Source organism: Hemicordylus capensis, chromosome 3 (genome assembly GCF_027244095.1).
Source record: "Hemicordylus capensis ecotype Gifberg chromosome 3, rHemCap1.1.pri, whole genome shotgun sequence".
NCBI lineage: Eukaryota > Metazoa > Chordata > Lepidosauria > Squamata > Cordylidae > Hemicordylus > Hemicordylus capensis.
This window is the reverse complement of record NC_069659.1, coordinates 165391101-165415397: the sequence shown is the minus strand read 5'-3', so window position 1 is coordinate 165415397 and position 24297 is coordinate 165391101. Positions and strand designations below refer to the sequence as shown.

The following is a 24297-nucleotide window of genomic DNA, read 5'->3' as shown; positions in this document are numbered from 1 at the left end:
ACTGGCATTTCAGTCTTATTGCACAAAGTGGCTTGTGCCAGCATCCTCACAGTGGCATCATATGCAAGGCAGCTGGAAAAGGCTATTTTGTGATGTTGCCTGGCAGTTACGACCACATTGTAGCAGCTTACTAATGCACCGAAGGCTGTGTATATGCAATGCATACTAATATGTACTAAGAAATACGTACTATGTACTAAGAAATATGTACAAAGAAATATATATGTACTAAGAATATGTACTAAGAAAAGCCAAACCTGTATACATTATGTATACAGGATATTTACGTAATTGTTCTATTTCTGCTAGTTATGGGAAATGGCAAATGAGCTATCCAAGGCACTGAACCTATACTCTCTGACTCCTGAAAAAAATCCCCGTTTTCCAGTTTCTGAAATTTCACCAAGCTTTGTATGGACTTTGCTTTTTTCCACCACCAAAACTAAATACTTGTTTTTTCAAATGAAATGTAAAATTTCCAAAATGCTGAATTCTGTTCCCAACCGGAATCTCGGCACCAATTACAAAATTGTGAAATACACACAACCCTGACCTTAAATATATTAGCGCCTGTGCAACTAAAGTTAGTAGTGACTAAAAGCCAGACTGGACGTGGCAGGAGCAACCATGCTTCTTTAATCTTGTGACTGCACTCTTCATGTATAAAATGGTGGATAGCAGTCTTAAGTGTGCAGATGGAAGGAGCATCACCTTCCCTATTTTGCCTTCCTGCAGTTCTTCCCCTAGGCACTTTTTCTCTCAGCCCAGCTTGTTTCCGGTATTGGAACAGAGCTAGGAGAAAGCTTCCTAGGATAACAGGCTGAAATAAGGCATGGGTAGGTTCAGTTCCCCTTATCTGCATGCCCCTTGTGATGATAAAATTAGATCTTCCCCCACACCTGCTTTATACATGAGCAACAAACATGGCTGCCCTTGTCACATCTAGTTTGACCCTAGGACTGACTGAAACCACTTGATTATCTAAAATATCTTTGCTTTCAATAGGATGTGTAGGTTGAGCTGTGCAGAGTTATGCCTCATTCTGCATAGAATCAGAATTTTAGTTATAGCTAACTTTAGTTGGACTGGGGCAGTTCGGTATAGAAGGCTGCATGGTGACCACTGGTTTCTGTGTCTAACAATGACTTTCTGTACAGTCACTATCAAGCAGCAGGGGTGACTGTTGTAGCACCACCCCACATGGCTGTTGGGATGTAAACTGGTTTACCTTGCTGGTGCTATGCCAGAAGGTGACACTGTGCTAGCAAATCACTAATTTGTCATTTTTTGCAGTAACAGTGAGACTAAATAAATACATATGGTTCTTTTAAAATGACAATTCCCTAGCTCTTTTGTTTTATAACTGCTTCCCTTGTAAACATGAAGAAATATTAGGATGATTTAACTAAGCTTTTATTCAGAAGCAACTCTATTTTTTCCTCCTTTTCCTTTCCCTCAAAGGTCCAAACAACAAAACACAAAAGATTACTAGACAGAATACAACACATCCCTCCCTTTTATAACAACCAAATTGAATTAATTTAAAATTTAGTGACAAAGTCTTTAAGTCTTTTAGATGGTCTGCGGTCATACACACTTCTCCTAAGCCTTGGGTTCTCTGGCACAGGAGCAGTTTGTGATTTTTCTTCTGGTACTGAGGAGTGTCCATCACTTTAATCAGCCTCATCACTAACCTCAAAATTGGAAGCAAGATCAAATTCCTCTCCAATTTGTCTCCAGAGATCAGACTCCCTTTCCTCTTGTCCTATAATATGCATGCTGGAAAGTCTCAAACTGTTCAATTTCTTTCCATCATCCAATATGACAGAATCACCTCAGATTTCAAATATTTTGTTTTTGCCCAGAATATTAGGAACATCCCTTTCTCATGTTATAAGGCAACCGTACTGGAACAAAGTTCCCTATCTAAAATGTTCGCTGTTTCTCGCCCTGTTTCTGGTCCACATACAATTTATATTTTTGTTGCTTCTCCCTTACCCGATCATGAATCTCTGCATCTGCAGGGTGAGATGGCATGGAAAGCCCTATGAGTTGCTGCCATTCTGTAGGGAGGTGCAAACTGGCTCAAGGTTGAGCAAGTTCGCCCTTGAGCCGGACAGGGCCCAGTTTGGCTTGACCTCAAGCTGAACCCCCTGGGCCAGCTCAGGGCTGGTTTGGGGGTTCTTAAGGGTTTTTTTTAAAAAAATTAAAAACAAAAAACAAAACCACTCACTACTGGGTCTGGTGGTTTTCTGGGGGTGCTGCTGCTTCTGCAGCTGTGCGAGGGGGTATCTGCCATTTCCCCCTCCCCCTGCCAGCCTTCCCCCTCCTCTCACCAGCCTTCCCCCATATAAAGGGCCATTTTGGCCCATTTTCACACCATTCTGGCCCTTTATCTGGTGATGGTGGCCATTTTGGAGGCCACCACACATGCAGCCTGGCCATTTGCATGGCCAGGTCATGACCCAGGCCATGCAAATGGCCAGGGTGCATGCGCAGCAGCCTCCAAAATGGCTGCCACCACCAGAGAAAGGACTGGAACAGCCCCCAAATGGGCCAAAATGTCCCTTGGAGATTGGGGAAAGGCCAATGGGGGGAGGGGGGAAAGGCAGAGTCACATACACATACCCCACAGCTGCATCCCCATAGACCACTGAATCCAGCGATGTTTTTAAATTAAAAAATTGTAAACATGAAGAAATATTATGCTGATTTAACTAAGGCTTTATTCAGAAGCAACTCCATTTTTTCCTCCTTCTCCTTTACTTCCTTTTTCTTTCTGACTCCACTCCCCATGCTCTCTGCAGGATCCCCACTGGGACAAAGGTCCAAGCAACAAAACACAAAAGATTACTAGAAAGAATACAACATCTTCCACTGAATGCCAGCTTTAACAGTTGTGTAATTTACAATAGATACTAGTGGAGATTAAACCTTGGAGGTAGTAATATGAGACTTAATTTCAAAAAGGGCAGATAAGATCTGCAAAAGCTTGCTTATACAAAAGTCTCGAGAACCTATCATGTTTAAGGAGGAGGAAGTTGTATCAAATTCTATATGATAGCAAGAAGTTTGTTCATGCTGAAGGATTAGGCTACCTATCAACCTTTCTCCTCATGCTCTCTTAAACAGTTGCTAAGGTGTACAGAACCAGATGAATATCATTTCAGTTAAGAGTACACAGCTATTCTTAGTGTTTCTTCTTTGCCAATTACAAAAAGAACACATTGTGACTCTGGACAGAGTAGCTGAGAGTCGGTATAGTGTTGTGGTTCAGAGTGTAAGCTAGTAGTCCGTTGTTCAAATATTAACTGTCAACCATGAGCTCACTAGATGGCTTTAATGGCCAAATTAGACATGGTGGCAGCAGTTCTATGTATTCAAACATACAATTTCTCCAATCACATTAAAAAATGAGGTGGGGGTGATTTTCATAGCAAACCCCACTGATGAGTACATCATTCTCCCTGCCTATGGCTTCTGTCCCCCATGGCCCTTCTGTTTAAATACCCTTTCCCCTGCCACACTCATTTGCAGTGCTGGGACTTGGCTGAGGAGAAAAGCCTTGAGGAGAGAAGCAGCAGGGAGGCTAGTCACAGGTGAGGGAACAGGGCAGGCCCTACCATGAAGCCAGCTGAAGTGGGCCACTTCAGGTGGCAGATTGTGGGCCAGTTCTCAGCAGCAAACCCAGCACTCTTCCCACAGATGCTCTACAGAGGAAGGAAGGCAAAGTGGCACCATGCTGCGTTTCCTCAACCTGTTCCTTCCTTTTCTGTTAGGTCGGGGAAGAGATGTGAAAGAAGGAAGGAACAGGGAGTTGCTTCCGTGCAACAAAGGAAGCAGCAAGGGTACACACATTTCAGATAGACCAGAAGCGGACAGAGTAGGACCAGCAATAGAGTAGACGGAAACACATGACAGCTGCTCAAAAAGTTCAAGTGACAATAAGGGAGATAGCACACGCCAACACCAGGCAAGAGACTCTGTATATAGCTAGGTGTTTATACACCAATGCCACAAGCCTCCAAGCCAAGATGGGTGAGCTGGAGTGCTTGATTTCTAATGAAAACATATAGTGGGCATAACGGAAACCTGCTGGAATGGCGAGAACCAGTGGGACACTGTTATTCCTGGATAAAAACTCTACAGAATGGACAGGGAGGGGAGCACTGGGGGGTGGGGTAGCACTGCATATTAAACAAGGGATAGAATCCAACAAGCTAGAAAACCTAAGAGGGCCAGAGTCCTTCACAGAATCATTATGGGTGACAATACAAGGACTGAAAGGAAATGTGTTACTAAGGAAGTGCTATCGCCCTCTGAATCAAAACACTGAGAGTGACCTGGAGTTGGAAAAGCAAATCAGAGAGGCATCAAAGAGAGACAGAGATGTAATAATGGGTGACTTCAATTACCCTCACATAGACTGGGCAAATTCATGTTCAGGTATTGACAGAGAGGCCAGATTTCTAGACATGCTAAATGACTGTGCCTTAAAACAGTTGGTCGTGGAACAAATTAGAGAGAAGGCAACCTTGGAATTAATCCTGAGTGGTGCCCAGGACTTGGTGCAAGATGTCAGAGTTGTAGAACCATTGGGGAATAGTGACCATAGTGTGATCCAATTCAATTATATGTGAGTGGAGCAGTGCAAAGGAAGTCCAACACAGATGTGTTGGACTTCACAAAAGGAAACTTCTCAAAATGAGGGGACTGATAAAAAGGAAGCTGAAAGGGAAAGTAAGGAAGGTCAAATCACTCCAGAAAGCATGGAACTTATTCAAAACCACATTAATAGAAGCACAGTTAGAATGTATACCAAGAAGGAGGAAAGGTACCACCAAGTTCAGGAGGATACCAGCAAAGCTAAAGTAGAGTCAGGGAAGCTATAAAAGGGAAGAAGACTTCTTTCAGAAAATGGAAGTGCTGCCCAAATGAAGAGAACAGAAAGGAACATAAACTCTGGAAAAGAAAATGCAAAGAGACAATAAGGGATACAAAAAGAGAGTTTGAGGAGCATATAGCTAGATGTGTCAAGGGAATAACAAAAACATCTTTAAATATATCAGAAGCAGAAAACCTGCCAGGGAAGCGGTTGGACCCCCTAGATGATGTGGGCATGAAAAGGATTATTAAGGAGGATAAGGAGATTACAGAGAAGCTGAATGAGTTCTTTGCATCTGTCTTCACGGTGGAGGACACTGACCATATCCCCACTCCAGAACTGAGCTTCTCAGGCATGGAGGCTGGAGAACTGGGCCAGTTCCAAAAAGCTTTCGACAGAATTACCCAGAATTGAAAGTATTTCAGCAAATGTATATATCCCCTTTAATGTGTACATGCTTAGTAGTTGCTTTCCCTTTGTGGAAGCAGTTTCCTAGAGAAGCACTCTAAGCCCACTCTGTTGTGTTTTGGGGCTGCTTTCATACTAGCTGTTTTCTCTGGAATGGAATAATTTGCTCTCTTGGGTTTTAAGGAGAGTTGCTGCCAAGCCATTTCATTCTTGTGTTTTCTGTTTTGCCCTTCCATATCTTTTCAGACCTAGTTGTGGTGATTTTGTGTTAACTCAAAACACAATTGCACTGCCAGCCTGTCTAGTCTGCTGTTGTGCTATTGAGGCTTTGTCTGACTACCAGCTCTTCAATTAGTTGTTTTGTCCTTGGGCTCTTCCAGACAGTGTTATATTCAATACAAATGACAACAAAAAATAAAGCAGGAAGTCCACACGAAATACAAGAGCATTGTGCTAAGAATGTTATGCAGTCTGCAGTAATCAATGAAACAGGTCTTTCCAAGCTCCTAACTTTGGGGGGAAAGCACAGTTGTTGCACCGATTGCTGCAGATTACCAGCACATGGCACCAAGACTATTGCATGATGTCACTGGATATAGTGTAGATTCCCCATTTATTTTTCATTTTACTTAGTGCTCAAATTGGAATATATCACCAGCTGGAAGAGCCCCGTGTCAATTTTCTCTTAAAGCTTCTGCTTCTCAACTGGCTGTTTACTTAGTTGTTTCCTTTACTCTGGCCATAGCATTCCTGAATTGGCCCTTTAATCAGTCAGCTCCTGTTTCCTGTTCTGGTGTAATGGTGCTGAATTAGTGCTTTTTCACAGTTTAGTTTTATTTCTTTATCAGCCATAGGCCACCACAGATATACAGGATGAAAAATGTCAAACACAGCAGAAGACATACGTTTCAAATATTTCAGTGGACTAAATATAAATTGACTAATTAGAGGAAGGGATTTTGTAGATCTGATCCATTTTCCTTGCCTGACAATAACTGGGGATGAAAAGCACTCCTAACTGAACTGTTCAAAGATAATGCCCATGGTCTTCAGTTTCTCCTGCCAACAAAAACAGCATCATATGGGGCGTAGGCATATTTCCCATCATATTTTATTGTTAGCATCATTTTAAGTTTCAGTGGGGCAGGAGCTTGTCTCAGTGGATCATAACTAATTGAACAAGATAGTCTTCCAAACAATGTTGGAATCTGAAAATGGCAAAACAAGGTGCAGTGTTTAATTACTAATTTCATTTTTACACCCAAAGCTCAAGCATTTACACTTTTTTATTATGATAATAAGATGTTCCCCTGTTAACTGGGCTAAGAAGAACCCTTTAAAGTGGTGGCTCTCTTTTATTTAGCAGGGGGAGAGCAACTGACCCTATCCAGTCCAGTACAGCATTTCTCCAGTGGCGGCTGCTAGTGTCTCCTTCGTGCATGTGTGTGTTTTAGATTGTCAACCCTTTGCAGGAGACAGAAATCAATTTTTGCATACCAGTTGCTACTTAAAGCACTTTGAGAAAGTTTTGTTGAAAAGCAGTATATCAATATTTTTTATTAAAATAAACATAATTTTTAAATGAATACATGATTGGAAATTAATAATTAAAGACCATCGCCAAGCAGGTATAAGTATGAACTGATTAAAGGGCCAGTTCAGCAGACAATTAACTGAAGTGTCAGTAGCTTAGAAGCAGAAACCACTTTAAAAGAAAGAGGCAAGGAGAAAGCAATTAAAGGGCTAGTAGCGACGAGATGTGGGATCCGATCCTTGCTGATGATTCCCACAGCTTGTTTTTGAGTAAACATATATTGGAACCTGACTAGTGGGGAAAGGCTTTACAGGATTGTTATGGGAATATAGCATCATTATATTAAGTGCTGTGTGAAACCACCATTTTAATTCCGCTTCCTGTTGTCTGCAGAAGAACAGTGCATCAACAGTGCTCAAGGGACCTATTGTGGAAGCCTTGGAGAATGATGCAAAATTGGGTCTGTGGACAGATTTTAATTGATGTGGTGGATGGGGAAGAGAGAGGGGCCATGTTCGGACATAACGCCAAACCAGAGGTAAATGTGCCAGAGTGATTGTTAGTGATTGTTTGAATGCGTGAACCTGCGGATTCATCACTTCCAAACTTGAATTTGAACCCTTGGTTGGTAATGAGTTTCACTACTGAAACCTGAGGTTCGAAGGCACCATTGTGTCATCTGAATTATGCTGCTACTGTAACTTGGGTTTTGTGTGCAAGCCCCTCCTGCAGCCATAGAGAGGTTGGCTCAGAGCAGCCCAGAAATGTGTCAGTTCTGGGGTGGCCGCATTTCTCGCTGGCCGGCTCTTGGAATGGATGTTCTGCCCTCTGCCATCTCCTTACTTTTCCTGCTGCTGCTTGGCAAAGGGATGCTGCATCCTAGAGTTCATGCATTTAAAGGGACAGGACCACATTGCAGAAAGCCCACTTTCCCCTGTGTTTTGCACCTCGCATGTTACCCATTTTTAAAAAAGGATGAGAGGACAAGACGGAGACAGCAGGGGAGCTCTCTAACAATTCATCACTGCAGTGCTTTGTAGTAGTGTGCATGGTTCGGTCCGGGCACACTGTAAAAGACCTCCGGACTGGTTCAGAAGTCCGGCGGTTCGGATGGGCGGGGGCATGTAGCTTTAAGGGGTGGTGGTAGTACTTACCCCCCCCCCCCCGCCGCTCTTCCCCCTCTGGTGCTGGTCCTTTAAAAAATCTTCTTGGGGCAGGAGAGTTCCTCCCTGCTGCCCCTGCCCCTGTCGTTGTCCTTCAAAGCCTTCCACGGTGTAGACGCTGTAGAGCTAGTGGTCCGTGTGCTTGTCTTCATCTTTGGTGCGTGCGCGCCAGCAACGAAGACGAGCGTGCGCGCCGCGAAGGGCGCATGTGCGCCGCTAGCTCTACAGAGTGGAAAAGCGGCGGGGGGAAAGCGGCGGAGGAGTAAGTACTACCACCACCCTCTTAAAGTAACAGCCCCCCCGTGCCGGACCGGGGGAATTCCGGACCATGCACACCCCTAGTGCTTTGTGCACCCAAGACATTAAGCCCTAGTTACACAAATAATTGAACACATTTCTGACTACACATCTCAATCACCCTCAGTTCCCCCATCCTTCCATCAGAAGAATGAGGGCTTCTGCATGGCTTTATTTTCATGTGGGAGGTTTCCATCCACACACATGTCCCAACTGTATTCCACGCCACTTGTGTTACTCACTGTAGGTCATTTCGGTTTGAGAGACTTCACCAATGTGCCACTTTGCATGTGTGCCAGTGCACCAAGGTGTTGATGTGCTATTGAACCATAGTCCAAGGCATCATTCTGATGTGTCAATGTACCCATGGGCTGTCAGATGGTTAATGTGTGAGGAGACACAAGGAATAAGACCAGGGGTGTATTTTGCAGGCTTTCTTGGGGAAATAGGTTTTGAAGATTACAATGAATGTTAAATCCTGGTAAGAAAGACTAATTCTTGTAACCACAAAACAAGAAAGAGTTGAGAAGGGAAGAGGTGGAGTGGGGGGAGGGCATAAATTTTGATTTTTAAGCACTAACTGTCAAATAACCATTGTTTTCCTTTCCTGGCCCTTTGACAATTATTATTATTTTATTTTTTATTTTAAATTTTATATCCCGCTCTTCCTCCAAGGAGCCCAGAGCGGTGTACTACATACTTAGGTTTCTCCTCACAACAACCCTGTGAAGTAGGTTAGGCTGAGAGAGAGGTGACTGGCCCAGAGTCACCCAGCTAGTCTCATGGCTGAATGGGGATTTGAACTCGGGTCTCCCCGGTCCTAGTCCAGCACTCTGACCACTACACCACGCTGGCTCTCGCTGACAATCAAGTCTTAATGCTTCAAAGTAGGGATTTAAAAGGGTAAGGAGAGAAGGGTGGTATCACAATCAGGTTATGTCCACTTGGTTAATTTTGGATCCCACTCAGGAGGCCTCCATTAGGAAAGAACATGCACACACACTGCCCCAATACTGATGCCCAGAGCAAAACTCATTCTGCACACATATGGGGGAAGTAGAGGGCCTGTTGGTGGCAACTGCAGACGAACCTCTCCAGATGATCTTAACAGGTGGTGGGGCTCATGGTGAAGAAGACTTTCTCTTAAATACCCAGGGCATAAGCTGTTTAGGGCTTTATAGGTAGTAACTAGCACCTTGTATTTTGCACAGAAACTTATTGGCAGCTAGTGCAGTTCTTTTAACACAGAAGTAATATGGTTTCTCCTAGAGGATCCAAAGACCAACCTGGCCGCCGCATTCTGGACCAACTGTAGTTTCTGGACTATGTACAAAGGCAGCCCCACATAGAGTGGGGCTTGACTCCTTAGGAAGGCTTTGGAGGGGAGATTCTGCTTGTTTGGAGCTTTTCACCAGTCCCACCTGACTTCTATCCTACTTAAGCTCTGGGTTTTTTTGATCTTCTGCTGTTTCCTACTTAGGTTTTTCTGTTGATTTTGTCATGCCTCTGTTTGCTATCTGATCTACAGGTGAAACTCGGAAAATTAGAATATCGTGCAAAAGTCCATTAATTTCAGTAATGCAAATTAAAAGGTGAAACTGATATATGAGACAGACGCATTACATGCAAAGCGAGATAAGTCCAGCCTTAATTTGTCATAATTGTGATGATCATGGCGTACAGCTCATGAAAACCCCAAATCCACAATCCCAGAAAATTAGAATATTACATGGAACCAAGAAGACAAGGATTGAAGAATAGAACAATATCGGACCTCTGAAAAGTATACAGTGTACTGTGCTTGACTGGCCAGCAAACTCGCCTGACCTGACCCCATAGAGAATCTATGGAGCATTGCCAAGAGAAGGATGAGAGACATGAGACCAAACAATGCAGAATTGCTGAAGGCCGCTAATGAAGCATCCTGGTCTTCCATAACACCTCATCAGTGCCACAGGCTGATAGCATCCATGCCACGCCGCATTGAGGCAGTAATTGCTGCAAAAGGGGCCCAAACCAAGTACTGAATACATATGCATGCTTATACTTTTCAGAGGTCCGATATTGTTCTATTCTACAATCCTTGTCTTCTTGGTTCCATGTAATATTCTAATTTTCTGGGATTGTGGATTTGGGGTTTTCATGAGCTGTACGCCATGATCATCACAATTATAACAAATTAAGGCTTGACTTATCTCGCTTTGCATGTAATGCGTCTATCTCATATATCAGTTTCACCTTTTAATTTGCATTACTGAAATTAATGGACTTTTGCACGATAGTCTAATTTTCTGAGTTTCACCTGTATATAAATGTCTTTTTTCCCCTTATTGCTGTGGTTGTGTTGTTTTTAGTGCCACTGATATTTATCAAGCATATTTTAACTGTGTACCTGTGGTTGTCATCCTAAGCTGCTTTGAAATTGTTTTTATGAAAAACAGAAACAAGTTTTAAACATAAATGAAAGCTGTTTGGCAGGGGAAAGGAATGGCAGCAGAAGAATGGCAGGCAGGAAGAAGCCTCTGGTACACACACACCCAGCCCTTTTTCTTGAAACCCTCCCCCCCTTGAAGATGCTTTTATTATTCATTTCTGAAAGCATGTGTACAACATTTAGTTTGCTGCATTCGCCGTTTAAATCCCACCCATTTGCCAATGCTCAAATTACAGGGGCCCCCATCCCCTTACTATTTATACTGAACCCCCAAGCTACTGTTTTGAGAAGGCGATGCAGGTGGGTTATGATGAAACCAAATTGAAGGGAATTAGAGGGAGGGGCTTCTGGGTTTCATTAAAGGCTTTTCTACATTCTCTCTCATAATTTGAACATTACATGGGACTCAATTTTGTTGAATCTTATACCTGAACTTGTGAACCTTAAACTCAATCGGATGAGCAATCGGGTGGAGTTCTTACTTTAAATATTTTTTTAAATTCTTTACTGTGTTTATTGGGATGATGATTCATATCAAATTCCAAGAACTCATCTTTTATCCTTTCATGTTGCATTATCTATTTTGAGCAATGCTTTGTTGTATTGTAAACCCATTTGGTATATCTTTGTCATAAGGAAGAGAGAGCAGACCTATCAACCCCTCAAGCAGTAAGATGATGAAGAAGAAAAATCAACCCTTCCTTTTTGGAGTAGGGCTGCCACTTTTTGTTGTTGTTAACTGACCTGGCTTGCTTGCCTTTTAACAGCAGCCTGACACACAGAAATTAAGCAGCTGGCACCTTTCCTGGCACAGTGACAGCCCAAGACCACTTTGTATCTGAGGTACATCATCAAACACTGCTGCTCCCAACTCCATTTTTTCGAGCAGCAGCAGAGATTGCCAATAGCAAATAAGGGAGAAGGCAGCGTGAAGAGGAGGAGTCAATCAAGAGGCGAGGACTTTCCTGAGCCAATAGAGGAGCAGCAGTGGAGGGCAGGTAAGGTGGTGGGGCTGAGGGGCATCTTGCCACCCCACTGCCCTTGTAATAATGCAGTGTCTGAGACAGCAGCCTCGTCTCGCCTCATAGGGCTGCCCCTATCCTGACACAGTGAAAAGTTGTGGAGAAATCTTCACTTGCTTAGTTCTTGTGCCTCAGGCAGCTGCTGAAAGTGCAGTAGCAGGGCAAGAAGTAGAACAAAGAGTGGCAAACCTTTTCTTACTTATACACACACACACACACACACACGTTCATGCTTTCATCTCATTAATCAATGTTAGAGTGTTGAACTAGGAACAGAGGGACCTGAGTTCAAATATCCATTTTTTAGGGACCCAGTCCTCATGTTGACTTTTAAACAGAATGCATGTACAGTAATTCACATGAAAATGTATCTGCATGCACAAACACATGTACAACATAACATGCAAAGAGCCCAGTGGTCTGTTAAGTTCTTTAGGACCTCAAGCTGCAGTTGCAGCCAGGTTGTAGCCTTGAAATGCTCATATTATTCCATTTACCTTTGATAAAGCCCTAACTGCTTCTGCCCATTCCTTCCCAGAGCCTATTGTCTGCTCCTGCCATGGCAAGCCACAAGCACCAGGTCTGCTGCAGAGTGAGCGGAGGAAGGCAGGGGCGTAGCAAGCTTCCCTGGGGCCTGGGGACAAAGATCAAGAAGGGGGCCCCTATCACGCACACAAAGTGCCCCAGTGCCCCAAGCCACACCCCCTGTGTCTGGTGTCAGATGCAAGGGAGCGGGGCAACGTGCTTGTCTCTTCCTCCTCTCCACTGCAATGTCCAGAGATGGCAAATCCAAGGGTGCTTTACAAAACAGCACTTCCATTCAGAAAGGAGGAGGGAAACGCAGCCCTTACCAAGCCCTGCACAGCTGACGGTGGATCTGCCACTTTGTGTCCTCCAAACAGAAAGAGCTGCACCAGCTTCTGGTGGCCCCTGCACCTCGCCACTGCAGAAGAGAAATGGAGTGGGTGCATGTGCGCGTTCCCTGGGCTCTAATTGTTCAGCTCTAATGTGAGAAATATTGGCAGGGGAGTGGGCAGCAGTGGCAGCTCCCCAGATCACTGGGAGGCCGCCCAGGAAGCAGGAGGCCTCTGTCTGTGAGGCCCTTGTGGGCCCCCTGACCCTCCGGACCCAGGATATTTGCCTTCCCTTGTCCAGTGGACCCTATGCTTATGGTGGAAGGGCCAGCACAGACATTCGAACCAGTGAGGAAAAAGTTGGGAGAAATCATGAATATCTTGTACATACTTGCCAAAACATGGCACTCGCTTGCACTGAAGTATTTAAAGCTGTATGAAATTTAAAGTTTGTCCAGAAATGTTTGTTTGTTTAATTCAATTTCTATACCTCCCTTCCAAAAATGGCTCAGGGTGGTTTACATAGAGAAATAATAAATAAATAAATAAATAAATAAATAAGATGAATCCCTGTCCCCGAGGGGCTTATAATCTAAAAGGAAACACAAGACAGACACCAGCAACAGTCACTGGAAGTACTGTGCTGGGGATGGATAGGGCCAGTTACTCTCCCCCTGCTAAATAAAGAGAATCACCACATTAAAAGGTACCTCTTTGCCAAGTTAGCAGGGGTTATTATTCACATCCAGATATGGTAAGACTGACTTCATAACTGAGTGCATTAGATTAGGGTTACCAACTAACTGGAAAAAGTGGCCTGGCTTGCTCCTTTGCATTTAACAGCAGCTTGAGCTGCATAAAGCAGCAGATGAAGCTTTTTCATGACGTGGAGATAAGCATTATCACCTCTAATATCTGCAGATCAAGCAGATGTTCCACAGGTTAAAAAAAGTTTGGCATCCCTACATTAGTATATTCCAGGGCTTGACAAATCCCAGGTATCAGGGAGCCATGTTGCATAGAAATTTAACTGTGGCATATAGACTAGGATATTCAGAGGCAGCATTTTTAAATATTTGTTTGTCAGGAAAGTAACTTGCCTAGGGAGCAAGAGGTTGCTGGTTTGAATCCCCAATGGTATGTTCCCCAGACAATGGGACACACCCATATCGGCAGCAGTGATATAGGAAGATGCTGAAAGGCATCATCTCCTACTGCGCAGGAGATGGCAATGGTAAAGCCCTCCTGTATTCTACCAAAGACAACCACAGGGCTCTGTGGTCGCCAGGAGTCGACACAGACTCGACAGCACAACTTTACAACTTTCTAACCGTGGAAGTTTGGGGGTTGAAAGAATTGAGACGAGGGAGAGGGAGGGAGCAAGTAAAACCATTGAAAGCTGGTGACAGTTGGTGTTAACAGCAACAGAGGACACCGGCCATATAAAGAAAAAAAGGGAGAGAAAATGCCAAAGATAAAAACAAAGAGAAGACATCTTAAAAAAAAATCTTAACAAAAAGAAAAGAATGGGGGCGGGAGGACATTGTGAAAGCAACAAAATACAAACAAGAAAACCATTCTCACAAGACTACCACAACCCTTCCTGTTGCCCATCAATGCCTTATTCTGTCGATTCCTCACCAATATGAGATTGCAGACCTGGTGTGGCAATTTTGTTGTGGGTTCCATGTGTAGATACTATTATATACAGACAGTGGAAAATACCCCACTGATCGCAATGAAACTTACTCATAAGTATGTATGTATATAGGTCCTCAGACTAAAGTACAGTCCTAAGACACTGATATAAAGGGGAGCTTTGCTGTTATAAACAGCTAGGCAATCCTATAATCCTAAAACTGCACACATTTCAGCACTGAAGAGGCAATTTGATTCTGAATTGCTGCTAAAACCAAATGTCACAGTATTCTTTTCCAATCAGACTACAGGTGATAAGGCCAAGTTTCTTGTATAATAAAACACAGATAACATTCAAATATACGACAATTGCACCTTGTCATACACATGATAAGCGGAAGCTAGAGATTTTAGTAACACCTTTATTCTGGCACACTCTGCTAGACAAATAGGGACAATTGCTCTTCCACTGCTTAGTATAAGAGGCTCATCACTTCAAAAGTTGTCTCTTTGCCCATTTGGGTGGCAGGCGGGGTGACATTTGGACAGGTGAACTACTACTACCCCCATCTGCCATCTGTCCCCTTGATTTTGCTGATTGAATGAATTGGCCCTTGCTCTTTCCACACTGAACTCTCATTTGTGGATAGTGATGGAAGTCATGGCTCCAGCCATTCTGCTTGTAAAAAGCAAAGGCTTTCCAAATCCTTGTTCTGATTTTTTTTTAAACTGACATATTTTGTGTTATGCATTTTTGTTTTTCACTTGATTGCTATTTGCAATACGTTGAAGAGGAAAAAAGTTCCTACATAACCATTAGAGGGCAGCAGATCCAAAGGTGTGTGTATGCAGAAGATCAAAGATTTGCTTTCCTGGTCATTTGTTCGTTCATTCATTCCAGCTAGCAAATTTTGTTACCATGAGCCATCTTAAACTGATCAGTGGTGGAAAACATATTATCTGGTCATTACATTTATCCCCTCTACCATGATAGAAATCTATTTCATTCATTCAAAAGACTTGTATGCGACCTTTTTGCCAAATGATACGCCAGATATGTCCATTTCTGGAGATAAATGACCTTAAAACGGTGGAACATATACTGGTGCCTCTAGGCTTGACTACTGTAATGCAGTCTACATGGGGCTGCCTTTGTATGTTGTTCGGAAACTACAATTGGTTCAGAAAGCGGCAGCCAGATTGGTCTCTGGGACAACATGAAGGGACCACATAATACCGATTCTAAAAGACCTTCACTGGCTGCCAATATGTTTACGAACAAAATACAAAGTACTTGTTATTACCTATAAAGCTCTTAACGGCTTAGGTCCAGGGTACTTAAGAGAGCGCCTTCTCTGTCGTGAACCCTGCCGCCTATTAAGATCATCTGGAGAGGTCCTGTTATGGTTGCCGCCAACTCGTTTGGAACTTGCTCTCTGCTGAAATAAGAGCATCCCCTTCCCTCTTTGTTTTTAGGAGGACCCTGAAGACGTACGTATTTTCCCAGGCCTTCAACTGATACCAAATTTTAAAATGTTAATCTGTTTTTATCTACTTTATCTTTTTATGTATTTTAAATTTTTTATATTTTATATTATGTTTTAATTCTGTGACCCGCCTAGAGATTTTGATATTAGGCAGTATATAAATTCAATAAATAAAATAAAATAAAATAAAATAAAATAAATGGAACTCAAGGCAGCTTAACAAACCTACAGAAACATATTGAGTGAGTGTGAGTGAGTGAGTGTGAGTGTGTGTGTGAGAGAGAGAATAAAAACTCTGAAAAAGTCATAAAGTAGAAAATAATTAATCTAATAATTAATTAATAATTAAAATAATTAATCTAGCCACCTGAAAAAGATTTAGAGACCAAACTGAGCAGACAAGCATAGTACTTTTTTTACTGTATACGTCTTGTGCTGCTGTATATATATACTGTGTATTCTCAGTTTGACCAAGCATGATTATTTAGGTCATTGATTCTTGGAATAGGATGCTATATGAGAGTTTGTGGTTAGTTATCTTAGACTAGACAGATGTCTAGTTGTCATTGGCTGACAAATTCCTGACTAAATTTCTCAGTGGAAGTTCCACTGAACAATAGGACAAGATAGTCATGTCAGACTTATCCTATTAATTTGTCCTAAATTTAAAGGACAAATTGGTGGAAGAACATTATATGTATGGACTCTCACCTGAGCATTTATTATCCTCAAAATTGGATAAGACTCAGGATATTATAAAACAATGAGCCTGGAATATAGAGTTCCAGAACGATTTAAGTCAAACTTCAAATATATCAACCTCTCAGAGTGTCCTTAAGATTTCTCATAGCAGCTAACGTATCCTCATTGACTTACTCTAAGGATTGTTACTAGCAACGTTTTATTGTTGGCTCCCAGGAGCTCCCTCATTTGTGTTTGAGTCTCCAGGCTTGGGGATCTCACCCTGGATATGCTCAGGAGCCTCACAGCATTGTGAGCCCTCCGTTTGTACACATGGGGACAGGTCACACAGTGGCAGTGGGCCAGTCAGCCCTAGATTTGGCTCCTAACAAGCAAATTGTAAAGGGGAGCAGATGCATGCCCTCTCTAATGCTGGGATGCCCTGAGTAGGCCTCAGTCGTCAACTAAAAGCATGTTAACTTGTTGCCAAGGCTGCTCTGCCCTTGGAGTGAACCGCCTGGTCTTTCTCCTCCTTTCACAGAAAGGATAGCAGTGAGCAGTAGCAGAGCCAGGCCAGCAGCAGCCCGTGTCTGGCCGCCGCAGTGGCCCTGCTCGCCCCCGTCCACGGGGCCCCTTTCGGGAGTTAGATCCAGGCCAGTGCTGTGTTCCCAGTGCGACCAGGAGCAGCTCTCCTCTGCCTTAAAGGCAGGGGGAGCCTCTCCTGGCCGCACTGCGAATGCAGCGCTGGCCATCTAATTCCTGAACCAGGCCACGTGGCCCTGTTTGGGAGCTAGATCGGGGCCAGCACTGTGTTCACAGTGTGGCCAGAAGCCACTCCTGGCCATGCTGTGAATGCAGCACTAGCCTTTTAACTCCAGAACATCGAATGGCTGACATTGGATGCAGGAGTGTGTGTGTCAGGGATGCGAGGCATGGCCCCTGAGGGGCGGCGGCTCGGGTTCTTTGAACCCAGTCGCCCAATGGTGGCTACACCCCTGACAGTGAGCTAATGTGCTAATTGGCTCTGCAGGAGGAATATAGATACGGCTTGCAATTAGAATATAGAATATAGATACGGCTTGCACCCCCCACAAAGGAGGTTGAGCAAGCTATATGAACCTAAGAGATGCACCTGTCAAAAGTACTGATTAGATTACTGGACTTCTCCATTTATGCAGATTCCCCCTTCTGTTTTCATGACAAAAGCCTTAGCGTTCTTCGGCAATTCCCGTATTGTTACACTCAGGAATAAAGATCAGCAACAACAGGATCCCTACCAGTCCCTCCCAACACACCTGCTAAACAACAAGGGTAAGTTGGAATTCACCCCCAGGATATGTTTTTGGATATAAGAACCCCCAATTACATGATCCAGTGTGCTGCCCTGTGCCTTTCACTCAGGACTTCATCGGGTGCTCCTTGTGGGCTTCGTGCTCCCTTGTGTCTTTCACTTGGGACTCCATTGCCTACTCCATCAGCTTCTGGGGTGATTTACTGTTCACAGGCCACACCAGGCTGTGTTCAGTATTTCACCCCATTTTCCAGATTGGCTTTCTTGCCCAGCCTGATCTGCCCAATCTTCCTCATTAAACTGGTAAGCTGGGTCCAAGGACGAAGCACCTTCCTGGAATCACCTCTTCTGACGAACATTTCCAACCTTCCTGCACCCGCCTTGACCTGACCTGTTCCTGAGGAATGAAGTTCATCGGTGGTCCCCGGAGCCCTCCGTCTAGACCAGGTGATATGAACCTTCACCCCTCCTTGGGCCCAAAATCTATCTCTTTCCCGGTTTCTTAAATCCAACCCCCTCCTCCTTTAAAAAGCCTTTTTCTTGCCTGCCTGGGAATTTATATAATTAGGATTCTAAGCTAAAACACCTCATTGCAGCTAACTGTATTTTTGGTAGTAATATTGCTTTAACCACACTTTCTCTCTCCTTTGTATCCCCTCTTACAAATAAAATCTTCTTTTAATTTTTGAAACTTAATTCTTGTCTCAGACCAGTCATTTCCTGCATCCACAACTTTGCACAAATAACCTTTGGTGAAGCTATTCCTTTCTGAGCTAAATTCCCTACGTTAGCCCAAAAGGTAGATTTGGGGGGGGGTTCACCAATCACCCCGGAGCAGTTTCATTAACAGTATCGATGGGCCTTTTCTAGAGCTCATCTTAATGCTCTCCCCTCAGCATTTTTAGAGGTCAGGTACCATAAAATTCCAGTTTCCCAGCAATGTGACTCTGATGAGGATATGACAATTGCTCTGCTCATGTCCTTATACAATGTGTGTTCTACTCTGATACTCGGCTAAAGCTGATTCAACCTTTATTAAAAAAATTTCCAGGCTATCCAGATGAATTTTATGTCAGCTACCTTTTAGCTGATAAATAGTCCAGTGTTGCATATCAAGTAGCAAAATTTTGTTTCTTAGCCACAAGGGCTTGCTGCAAGGGCTAGTAGCTACTCCATGACTATGACTGTATTGGTCCTGGAATCTTAGAAGTAGTATTGAAGTATTTTAGGATTTTAGAAGAAATTATTATTCTAGTATAGTTATCTCTGCTATTGATTATCTTATTTTGTAGATTGTACCATTGCATGTATTCTGGTCTATGGCTGTAATAAAGTATAAGTGAGGAAGAGGAAAAACACCAATTTCTGATGTTGCACGTTGTTTGGCCTAAGTAACTTTGAACAGGGAAAGGGGGAATCTCTAAGGAGGGAATTGTATAAGGTAGGGAGTGGGTTCTCATGCTACAAGTAGTCTTCCAATATGCTGCGTTCACTGGTCAATGGAGCTGGGGATCCGGCTAGAGGAATGGATGCGTGGAAGGGCTTTATCCCACAGTCCTCTTTATCCTCTGTGGGCTTTATCCCACAGCCTGGCCCTGCTTGTACATTATGCTGAGATTCTAGAATGCACTCATCCCAAAGAAGCATACTTCTTTCCCCACAACAGTTCTTTTGTTCTTTAACTACGAAATTATGATTTTAATGTGGCTTTTTCCATTTGTGTTTCCTTTGTATTGATCTTCTTTTACAGTCTCCAAACCATGGTACTAAAGCCCAGGGGTTTACCCATATCACTTGATAATCTATATGTTTTTACCATTAGACAATACCATAATAAAAACAGTAAAAGCTATGAAGATAATTAATTACTAGGGGGGAAACCCACTGTGAGAGCTAGAGCCAACGCGGATATTTGTTTCCTTCTGAGAAACACCCTTAAGTTTCCGCTTAAGTGGCAAGAAGTAACATTTATCAGTAATTGTTTCAGGAAGTGACTCAGTGATTGATATTAGTGCTCTAAATAAAGCCGCTGCATTTTGCATGTTCTGCTCTGTCTTTGGCTTTGACTACTTCCTCAAGAAATCCACACTTCTCCTAGCTTTCTGGGCCTCGTTTAAACCTGTTTTCCCAACACACAATGGTTTGGTGCTGCACTTATGAAACCTCTTCCCTATTAGACTTTGAATGGAGCTACTCACTAGGAGACAAATGTGGGCTTGCCATGCTTTTGTGGCAGTGGGAGAGTATTTGGAGGTGGGGGGAATCGGCCAGTGCAGAGGAATTAACCCTTCCTCTTTCCACTACTAATTCTTCCTGATAAATCCCCTCCACTCTCTTCCTGCCCCTCCCAGCTGCCACCCTAAACTCTAAGGCCAGAATAGGACCTGCTGAGAAAGGAAATAAAGAGCCTGGGCTTAGGAGTGGCCACAGGGCGGAATTGATGGGTGCAGAAAAGTTTAAGCATGGGAGGAAATGGGGCCCCCCTCCTGCCTGCCTATTAATAGACATATACTTCCCTGACCCTTGGCTTGAATTGGCGGGGGGGGGCATTCTGTTCTCCTGATCTTATATAAAAGAAATACAATTAATGTATATTAATTGATTGCTCTCATTAGCTGCTGTTTTGAGATTAGCAAAAGTGGGGCATGGTCAGCTAAAACTGATGGGAGGGTTTGTGAATATCATGAAGGGCTTTCCTAGCATTGCCTCTGCAGTTTGAACACTGCCAACCCACCCTTGTATATCATGGGTTTAATAAGACGGATTGGTTGAGCTAACATGTATTTCTGCCCTGAGTGATGGAAAGAAGGGTGGCTTGTTGCCTCCTTTTATTAAAAGCATCCTTGGGAGTTAAGTGGTTTTCCTAGAGGCCAATACCATTTTGATGAAGCACACAGGAGCACAAGGACTGTGCCCAGCAGTATTGATCTGCACTGCACAACTACTAATTCACATGGCTGGAGGTATGTATTTGCCAAGTCCCATGGCTGGATCCCACCCTACTTTAGCAAAGTCTCTAAGAAGCAATGTCATGTGGGTCAGGCAATGGTGTGATGATTTCTCACACAAACATTGCTCCTTCCAGGGCTTCTTATGTGAAACTGACAATGTTGGCATGGAATGTAACTACTCACTCCTTGTAACAGAGTAAGCAATGGTCAGGGGCAGAGTCATCATTGTGCAAACGGGTTCAAATAACCCGGGCCGCCAATGAAAAGGGTCACCGAAGCCTGCAGGGTTGTGTGGCTCAGGCTCCTGAAGAGCCCCGAGTGAACTCCACCCACCCACACCCAGGCTCTGGAGAGCCCCGAGCAAGCTCTCCTCTGTCCTTTTCAGGCAGCAAGTGGTGCCTGAAAAGGACAGAGGAGAGCTCACTCAGACATCACACACACGGGGGTGTGGCTTGGGCTCCAGAGAGCCCAAGCAAGCTCTCCCCCTGTCATTTCAGGCAGTGCTTGCTGCCTGACAGCAAATGCTGCCTGAAAAAGACAGGGGAGAGCTCACTCAGGGCTCTCTGGAGCTGGGGCATGGGCGGGGGGAGTTTGCTCAGCGCTCGTCCAGAGCCTAAACCATGCCCCTGTGCACGTGACATCACGCACAGGATGTTGCTAGAGGGGCCACTGGGCGGGGCTGGACCTGGGCCACCATTCGGCTGGCTCCACACCTGGCAATGGTGCCAGTAGAGTTAAGAGATGTATCAGCAAAGATACCCTGACACACATACAGCCCAGGTTCAGTGGGGCCTGTACCCAGGTTCAGTTTTAATAGGAATACACAGATAGTCATTCACACAAAAACATGTATAGACACCTGAACATACTGTCTGCATAGAGCTACTGTGTACATTGAGAAGTACAGTAGAGACTGACAATAACTATTAATACTAGTAGTGGTAGTGCCACTGGTAGCAGTAGATAAAACATATAATCAAATGGCAGAACTTGAGACCCACAATAGCAAAGCCTACCAGTCATGGACGGTTGCCTTTCAGAGGCTCTTGTTTTCGCCTTGGACTGTAAAAAAACAAGGAAAGGGGTGGGTGGACTGTCAAGCACATAACAGAACAAAAATATCTGGTTGGGTTTTGTTTGCCTCAGCATGTCTGATAAATCAAAATTGTTTGTGTCTGGTAAATGAAAATACACTTCTTTTTCTAAATTAAAGTGAAGATGTCACACACTGGCTTGGTATCACAGTATCCAACTGCCAACCTTCCTCTGATCCTGTTCTTAGGCTGTGGAAGTAGCCTCAGAGGTGCTGGAGAGGGGATTAATTATCACCCTTTTCTTCTACCAGCTGTCAGGAAGAGAGTTAAGACTGCTCCTCACCAGGAGACTTTAGATCCCATTCACTACCATCGCTCCAGACTCCTCATCCCTGGCCATCCAAACCTTAAATAAAGCCCTGTAATCAGGGCAATCCCAACCACCCTCTCCTGTCTCTGCCCTCTCCAGTGTAGCTGCCTGCATCCTCCCCGCTTCAGCTGTTGCCTGTCTTGCCAGCTGTTGAGGCCCTGCCTTCTCCACTTTGCCACCAGGAGGCAACCTGTTGGGCCATGCTGGTCCATCCATGGTCTGTGGGTTCCTGTGGGTCCAGGCTCTCCCTGGCAACTGTGTAGGGTCCCAGCTGACTTTGCCTGTACCCGGGGACTGTATTGCCTCCGTCTTCTTGGCCCCATGACTGGGTGAGTCAGCGGGAAGGCCTGGCAGTGGATATTTCTCTGAACTATAACTAAAAAGAAAGAAGAGGCTCTTGGCACACAGACTTGTTTGAAGTGCATTTGATGGAATTGTTTATTTTAGCTTGTTCCTGTAAAATATGTTGATGTTTGAGCAGTATGATAAGGGAAAGAGAAGAGTGCAGAAGAAAACCTTCAAAAGCAGATTTTAAGGCAGAAATGATGTTTAGGAAAAACAGCCTCTGAGCTCTAATCCACAAAAGAAATGTGATATAATGAGAAAGCAAATGAGCAAGAAGTCATTTACCAAAAGAAATATAAAATATGTGACTCGCAGAAGTGCTTGTTCTAAGCCATCCTATTGGTATAGTTATGTTTCTATGGCCTAGAAGTTGTTGGGAGATGGAGTTCCAGTGCATCAACCTTTTGCACCAACTAGGGGCATTGGGAGTAGAGACAGCGAGTCAGGGTCACCCTTTCTGTCTCTACTCTATGACGCCTGATCTGACTCTTCAGCACTTCCTGTGCTGAGTCACAATCCTCTTTCCTCTTAGAGGGTAGATGGAAACATCTCTCTCTCCTTACCTATTCATTGTGTAGTCCTTTAGATTAGGACTTTCCAATCCAAGTGTACTTAACCAATAAATACCTAAAGAATCTCCATGACCATTTTCTGCTACCTACTCTGTTACTGGAGTGTGTGCTCTCTTCCTTAGTGCTCTGCTGTTTACCTACTTGGGGTAAAATTAACAACCCCCAACAGAAGTATGCCAAATAAGGTACAGGAGTAGGGATGTGTGAAGCACTGAAACACAAACAAAAAGTAAGATCAGGATGGGAGATGCTTCCCTAATAGGATAGGCAGGGCACCTGTCCCTCCAGGCTAGATTTCTAGATTTGATTTTTCAGCAATCAAACCTGTCAGTCTCTGTCCCGTCAAACAAAGTTGGCAAGTATTTAACTAGCCCTTTAAATACAACTTAATCTATAGATGTCCGACTGCAGCCCTTAAAGTGAATAGCTGTTTGGGTCTACTGTTTCAAGGGAGAAAACCTTTTAGAATGGCCTAGGTTTAGGAGGCAACCTCCCAGCAACCTACAGTACAGAGTACCACACCAGCAAGGGCTAACACACTACCAAACTTTATTTTGGAGGAGGGAATGAGAATATCCCTTGATGACAACCTGATATATCCATGATCGGGATTAATATAAATTAAATTGTTCAAACTATTCATCATACCATGTTAAATAATCTAAACAGCACTCCCTATTTAACATCTTCACATTTGTTTAACATATACCTAATTAAATTTCTAATTATACTTAAATTCCTAATTCCAAAGCAGGTAATGAGGTAAGGAATGTTTTGGAAGGAAAATAAAGATCTTGATGTGATTAAAATAATTTTCTGCGTTGTTGGTTCCAACTACCCAGTGGTGAAAGTTTATGAAGGCAATCTCTGATTCATTTCAGTGTTGGGCCAATGTACCCGTGCTGATTTCAATGGAACTTTAAATTAGCTTAAAAGAGGCTACATAACAACTTTATTATCTAATTTGAAACCATGTTGCCAAATATTTTCAAAAGCAGCTTTGGAATGTGTTTAGGCAGGAATTAAGTCCTTAACAAGTATTCTAAATTATACTGTTTAGCTTGGACAGACTGTGTACAGCAAGTCCTAGCTTGATTGCTTGAGGAACAGAAAGGGGTGGGGGGATGTGAGCGGGCGGGGGAAGCACTGCATTAAAAGGCATGATGCAGATAACCCCGTGCTATGTTGGCATTTTTCATCTAGGACAAGAGTTCTGTCTTTTTACAACCTTTGGAACTGAATTGCATGCAGTTTCCCTCATCACTACCCCACCACACTGTAGCATTCTTGACTTCCTATAATCCCGCAACTGATAACATGACCCTCACTTT

The 24297-nt window shown here is 43.7% G+C and overlaps 1 long non-coding RNA gene across 2 annotated transcripts; it reads left to right on the top strand.

Annotated features, from left to right (window-relative positions):
- Window positions 1-7220: 7220 nt before the first annotated feature.
- Window positions 7221-13045, top strand: LOC128351048 (uncharacterized). 2 transcript variants are annotated; one of them, XR_008319568.1, is made up of 3 exons: window positions 7221-7365; window positions 11489-11719; window positions 12282-13045. It is a non-coding gene; the product is annotated as an uncharacterized LOC128351048 (long non-coding RNA). The 2 variants fall into 2 exon arrangements; XR_008319567.1 differs by lacking the exon at window positions 11489-11719.
- Window positions 13046-24297: the final 11252 nt, after the last annotated feature.